The sequence below is a fragment of the Choloepus didactylus genome, chromosome 2 (assembly GCF_015220235.1).
Source record: "Choloepus didactylus isolate mChoDid1 chromosome 2, mChoDid1.pri, whole genome shotgun sequence".
In the NCBI taxonomy this organism is placed as follows: domain Eukaryota; kingdom Metazoa; phylum Chordata; class Mammalia; order Pilosa; family Megalonychidae; genus Choloepus; species Choloepus didactylus.
This window is the reverse complement of record NC_051308.1, coordinates 125427516-125434612: the sequence shown is the minus strand read 5'-3', so window position 1 is coordinate 125434612 and position 7097 is coordinate 125427516.

Below are 7097 nucleotides of genomic sequence, written 5' to 3'. Positions count from 1 at the left end.
GACACCAATCTTACTTAAACTCTTTCAAAACATTGAAGAAAATGGAACACTACCTAACACATTTTATGAAGCTAACATCAATCTAATACCAAAACCAGGCAAAGATGCCACAAAAAAGGAAAACTACAGGCCAATCCCCCCTACTTGCAAATCGAATCCAAAGACACATTAAAAAAATCATACACCATGATCAAGTGGGGTTCATTCCAGGCATGCAAGGATGGTTCAACATAAGAAAATCACTCAATGTATTATAACACTTTAGCAAATCAAAAGAGAAAAATCAAATGATCTCGATGCTGAAAAAAGCATTTGACAAAATCCAACATCCTTTTTTGATAAAAACACTTCAAAAGGTAGGAATTGAAGGAAACTTCCTCAATATGATAAAGGGCATATATGAAAAACCCACAGTCAGCACAGTACTAAATGGTGAGACTGAAAGCCTTCCCTCTAAGATCAGGAACGAGACAAGGATGCCCACTGTCACCACTGTTATTCAACATAGTGCTAGAAGTGCTAGCCAGGGCAATCTGGCAAGACAAAGAAGTAAAAGGCATCTAAATTGGAAAGGAAGAAGTAAAACCATCATTATTTGCAAATGATATGATCTTATATCTGGAAAACCCTGAGAAATAAATGATACAGCTACTGGAGCTAATAAACAAATTTAGCAAAGTAGCAGGATACAAGATTAATGCACATAAGTCAGTAATGTGTCTATATGCTAGAAATGAAGTGAAGAGACACTCAAGAAAAAGATACCATTTTCAATAGCAACTAAACAAATCAAGTACCTAGGAATAAACTTCACCAAAGATATAAAAGACCTATACAAACAAAACTACATAACTCTACTAAAAGAATTAGAAAGGGACCTTAAAAGATGGAAAAATATTCCATGTTCATGGATAGGAAGGCTAAATGTCATTAAGATGTCAATTCTACCCAAACTCATCTACAGATTCAACGCAATCCCCATCAAAATTCCAACAACCTACTTTGCAGACTTGAAAAAGCTACTTATCAAATTTATTTGGAAAGAAAATATGCCTCAAATTGCTAAAAACACTCTAAAAAAGAAAAACAAAGTGGGAGGACTTACACTCCCTGGCTTTGAAGCTTATTATAAAGCCACAGTAGTCAAAACAGCATGGTACTGGCACAAAGATAGATATATCGATCAATGGAATCAAATTGAGAATTCGGACACAGACCCCCAGATCTACGGCCGACTGATCTTTGATAAGGCTTCCAAAGCCACTGAACTGGGACATAACAGTCTTTTCAACAAATAGGCTAGGAGAGTTGGATATCCATATCCAGAAGAATGAAAGAGGACCCCTACCTCACACTCTACACAAAAATTAACTCAAAGTAGATCAAAGACCTCAATATAAAAGACAGTACCATCAAACTCCTAGAAGATAATGTAGGGAAACAACTTCAAAACCTTGCATTAGGCAGCTACTTCCTAGACCTTACACCCAAAGCACAAAAAATAGATAAGTGGGAACTCCTCAAACATAGAAGTTTCTGTACCTGAAAGGAATTTGTCAAAAAGGTGAAGAGGCAGCCAACTCAATGGGAAAAAATTTTTGGAAACCATGTATCTGACAAAAGACTGATATCTTGCATATATAAAGAAATCCTACAACTCAATGACAATAGTACAGACAGCCCAATTATAAAATGGGCAAAAGATATGAAGAGACAGTTCTCTGAAGGGGGAAATACAAATGGCCAAGAATCACATGAAAAAATGTTCAGCTTCACTAGCTATTAGAGAGAAGCAAATTAAGACCACAATGAGATACCATCTCACACCAATTAGAATAGCTGCCATTAAACAAACAGGAAACTACGAATGCTGAAGAGGATGTGGAGAAACTGGAACTCCTATTCATTGTTGGTGGGACTGTATAATGATTCAGCCACTCTGGAAGTCAGTCTGGCAGTTCCTTAGAAAACTAGGTATAGAGTTACCGTTCAATCCAGCGATTGCACTTCTCGGTATATACCTGGAAGATCTGAAAGCAGTGACACAAACAGATATCTGCACACCAATGTTCATAGCAGCATGACTCACAATTTCCGAGAGATGGAAACAACCCAAATGTCCTTCAACAGATGAGTGGATAAATAAAATGTGGTATATACCCACAATGGAATACTACACAGCAGTAAGAAAGAACAATGTCGTGAAACATAAGACAACTTGGATGAACCCTGAATGCATAATGCTGAGCAAAATAAGCCAGCACAAAAATAGAAATATTATATGCTACCACTAATGTGAACATTGCTGGGGGAGAATGCAGGGGTGTTGGGCTTCCCCACGTCAGTGGTTGCTGATGTGCTCACAGACATTGGGGACCGGTGGTTTGATGGGCTGAACCCTCAATCATGGGACTTGCTCTTGGGAAGACTTACTGCAAAGGAGAGGCTAGGCCTGCTTATAATTGTGCCTAAGTGTCTCCTCCTGAGTGCCTCTTTGTTGCTCAGATGCGGCCCTCTCTCTCTAGCTAAGCCCATTTGGCAGGTGAAATCACTGCCCTCCCCCTTGCGTGGGATCTGACACCTAGGGGTGTAAATCCCCCTGGCAATGTGGAATATGACACCCGGTGAGGAATCTAGACCCAGCATCGTGGGATAGAGAACATCTTCTTGACCAGAAGTGGGATGTGAAAGGAATTGAAATAAGTTTCAGTGGCAGAGAGATTCCAAAACGAGCCGAGAGGTCACTCTGGTGGGCACTCTTACGCACACTTTAGACAACCCTTTTTAGGTTCTAAAGAATTGGGGTAGCTGGTGGTGGATACCTGAAACTATCAAACTACAACCCAGAACCCATGAATCTCGAAGACAGTTGTATAAAAATGTAGCTTATGAGGGGTGACAATGGGATTGGGAAAGCCATAAGGACCACACTCCACTTTGTCTAGTTTATGGATGGATGAGTAGAAAAATAGGGGAAGGAAACAAACAGACAAAGGTACCCAGTGTTCTTTTTTACTTCAATTGCTCTTTTTCACTCTAATTATTATTCTTGTTATTTTTGTGTGTGCTAATGAAGGTGTCAGGGATTGATTTAGGTGATGAATGTACAACTATGTAATGGTACTGTAAACAATCGAAAGTACGATTTGTTTTGTATGACTGCGTGGTATGTGAATATATCTCAATAAAATGATGATTAAAAAAAAAAAAAAAAAAAGCAACCTAACCACAAGGTCCCACCCACGATAGGTCTACACCCACAGGAAAGTATTAGCCGAACTTTACTGAATATTATCTATTCAAAGGTACTGGCAGCCTCAAACCATCACAGTCACAGTTCTTTGGAGAGACTGAAATGGAATCTGGATGCTTATTGGAAGTCCACACCTGGCAGGTGCAGGGCAGAAGGCCTCATAATTGATGTCTCGTATGGACATCAAAATGCACATAAGTTCTACTCTCTAACCCACATTTTTCAGATGCAGTGCAGAGAAGTTAAGTTACTTTCCCAAAGACATAACTAATGACTGGTGGAGCTTAGAATTGAACATAAGTGTCTCTGGTTTCAAATTCCATGCATTTTGCCCAACTCCAGATCACGTCTTCCTCTTTCCATGCCATTTCCTCCTCATTAAGTTGAGCAGTCAGTAGGAATGTTTCCAACACTTTACCGAGGAGAAGGTGTTTGCTTACTGGGCTGGAGGCATATGAGACTACACAACAAGAACGACACAACGAGGACAACCCAGCGAGGACAACACAACGAGGACAACACAATGAGGACAACACAACGAGGACAACACAACAAGGACAATGCTCCAGCCAATTCGCCATCACTCATCCAGGACTTCACCTGGTGCATCTCCACCCTCTCCTTCTGTTTTCAGTTTGGACCCTCTTACTGTTTATTAACTTACCTAGTGGAAGGATGTGCCTGAAACAGTCAATTTTACTTTAGGTTAGAAATCAAACTGATGCTTTGATTTTAGGAGAGAAAGATATAAGTGAAGAAGTCAAACAATAGTAATGGAAGGTTGTGGGTTTCCTTTTTCATTTTATGTTTGCTTTTCATTAGGAGAGTGACTCATGACTTGGCTAATTTTCATAGAGACATAGTTTAAACATTAATCTTGACTGTTTCAACTTCAAGGGAAAACATATGATATTTCTTGTAATGTATTTTTCCCAAAAGGGTGCCAGGGCCAACAGTGGCAATGTTGAATCATCAGTGACTTGGTAAGGACTAATGACCAAACCTAAAAATTAATATTTTAGCATTTTCTCTCTTAAAAAAAAAAAAAAAAAAAAAAAAAAGTTTCAGTGGCTGAGAGATTCCAAAGGGAGCCAAGAGGTCACTGTGGTGGGCACTCTTACGCACAATATAGATAACACTTTTTAGGTTCTAATGAATTGGAATAGCTAGCAGTGAATACCTGAAACTATAAACTACAACCCAGAACTGTCGAATCTTGAAGACGATTATATAACAATGTAGCTTATGAGGGGTGACAATGTGATTGGGAAAGCCATGTGGATCACACTCCCCTTTGTACAGTATATGGATGAATGAGTAGAAAAACGGGGGCAAAAATAAAAAAACAAGGCACCCAGTGTTTTTTTTACTTTTATTGTTCTTTTTCACTTTAATTTTTATTCTTATTACTTTTGTGTGTGTGGTAATGAAAATGTTCAAAAATTAATTTTGGTGATGAACGCACAACTATATAATGGTACTGTCAACGATTGTACGCTTTGTTTGACTGCATGGTATGTGAATATATCTCAATAAAATTGAATTATTTAAAAAAAAACAAAAAACAACAAAAAAAAGAAAAAACCCTTCAGAAAGACCTGGACATTTTATCTTGAGGACCTTGTTTAAGTTTATGTTGCAAATGATAGAAAACCCATCTCAAACAGAATAGGCAATTTATTAGCTCACGTTTTTAAGGTAGGGCTAGCTATCTTGTACTGGCAGTTCATCCAATGTCACAGACTTGGTTTCTTTTAGTTTTGTTGGGTTCATCCTCAAACTGCAAGTGGTTACTTATGAACAGAAGTGGGGTCCTGGTGTTTCATTGCTAAAGCTGACAAAATACAATTTACCAGAAATGGACTGTTTTTTTAACAATGGGTTTTTACTAGCCTACAAGTTTAAAGTTCTAAGGCTGTGAAAATGTCCAATTCAAGGCATCAACAGGACAGTACCTTCTTCCTGAAGAAAGGCTGCTGGCAATCCAGGACTTCTCTGTCACGTGGGAAGGCACATGGCAGCATCTGCTGGTCCTTTTCTCCCAGGTTTCATTGCTTTTAGCTTCTGGCTGCACCACTCTATTTCTCCAGTTTTTCTCTTTCAGCTTTTCTCAGGGCTTTTTTTCTGCGTCTTCTCTTTTATCATCTTGTAAAGGACTCCAGTAAGAGGATTAAGACACACCCTGAAGTACCCTCAACGGAAATAACCTAATCAAAAGGTTTCACTCACAATAGGTCTCCACCCACAGGAATGGATTAAAAGACCATGATCTTTTCTGGGGTAATAACAACTTCAAACCATAACTCCTGATGAATGGAACAAAATTTAAGGAATCTGTTCAACCTAAAAAATCAAAACTGAAAAAAAAAAAAAAAGAATGAGAACTATTGGCTTTATATTTAGTGGCTTGTCATCTAGCAGAGTTGGTGCTTTTTGTGGGCAATACATCATGAACCTGGCACACCAAACTCACTTAGGCCAAGGATATATGCAGGTTTTTGCAAGTCAGCTACTACCCTGGGCTGGGATTTACTAGCAAAACAGTCCAACAGAGTCAAGAGATATGAATTTGGCAAGAAGCAGGGATTACCTGAAGTCCAGTCTGCCAGATAGGGAAGGGCTGGAGGAGACAACTTTCAGGGCTGAGTAGGAGCAGCCAATTGGATTATGCAATAGTGGAATGAATATTCTTAAGGAGCAAGAACATATTTTAAAAAAATAAGTCAAAGATTACAACATTTGGTGCTCATGGAAAGTCACTTCAGGTTATGACACTCAGGTTAAACTAGCATCCTTCCACTCGTAAGCTGGTGTTCATCCTCCTCCATTAAGAAAAACCTGCAAAGTATTGTTTCAGCACTTTATCTTACTTCCTCCAAGACTAGGCTTCTCAATTCAACAAAAATATAGTTAAACTGAGGCTGAATCTGGTTGTGAAGAAGGGGAAGGGGGAGGCAGAGGATGGTGGAACTTAATGTAACAGAATAGTCATGTCTACCAGGGAAGGTACCTTTCTTGTATTATAGACCCTTCAAGAACCTGACATAAGTTATACTTTTTATTTAAAAATGCATGCACATATCCACACAAAATTTTATACATGATTTAAAATGTTTTATGGAATCCTTGAAGCCCATTCAAAGATTAAGATTTTCCAGTGTATATTCTTTCAGATATTGCCCATAGGAGAGAAAGTTGCTTCTTTTTATATATGAATTCCTGAATACATTTTAAAAAGGACGAAGTAAAAACAGTGGTGGTGAGTGAGGGGGATGATGACAGAGTGGTTGTTTCCAGAAAGCTAGAACAAAGAAAAATCCTACTCATGTTTGTATTTTTTTCCTTGAGTATTATTAACTTTGAAAAATGTATTGACAATTCTTTAAAAAAAAAAAAAAAAAAGAATCTGCTGTAAGGGAAAATTTTTTAAATAATTTTTTCTTCCCTTCTCATACTAAAGAAATGTGTAACAAGCATTTCCTCATCAAGTACCCTCCCTTGAGATTTAGATCACTGCAAGGCACTTTGGATGCTGAGCCTCAATTTTAAGTTTAAAAGATTTCATATCACCACTATAACTTTTTGACACTGTTAAGATAAGTATTTAATACCTTTCCTAATTTTATTTTCTTCTGCAATTAGTCAACGAGCTCAACACTAATAAGCCTCCAACTGAGGCTAAAGATTAGCCAATTTCAGCATATCATACATCCATTTTCCACTCATTTTTATTTAAAAAAAGGCAATACAAGAAAATATTTGATAAATTATATAAATACCGCTATACAAAAGAAGGGCAAAACTAAACTGTTGGCATCAGCTCCACCTTACAGTGTGAAATATC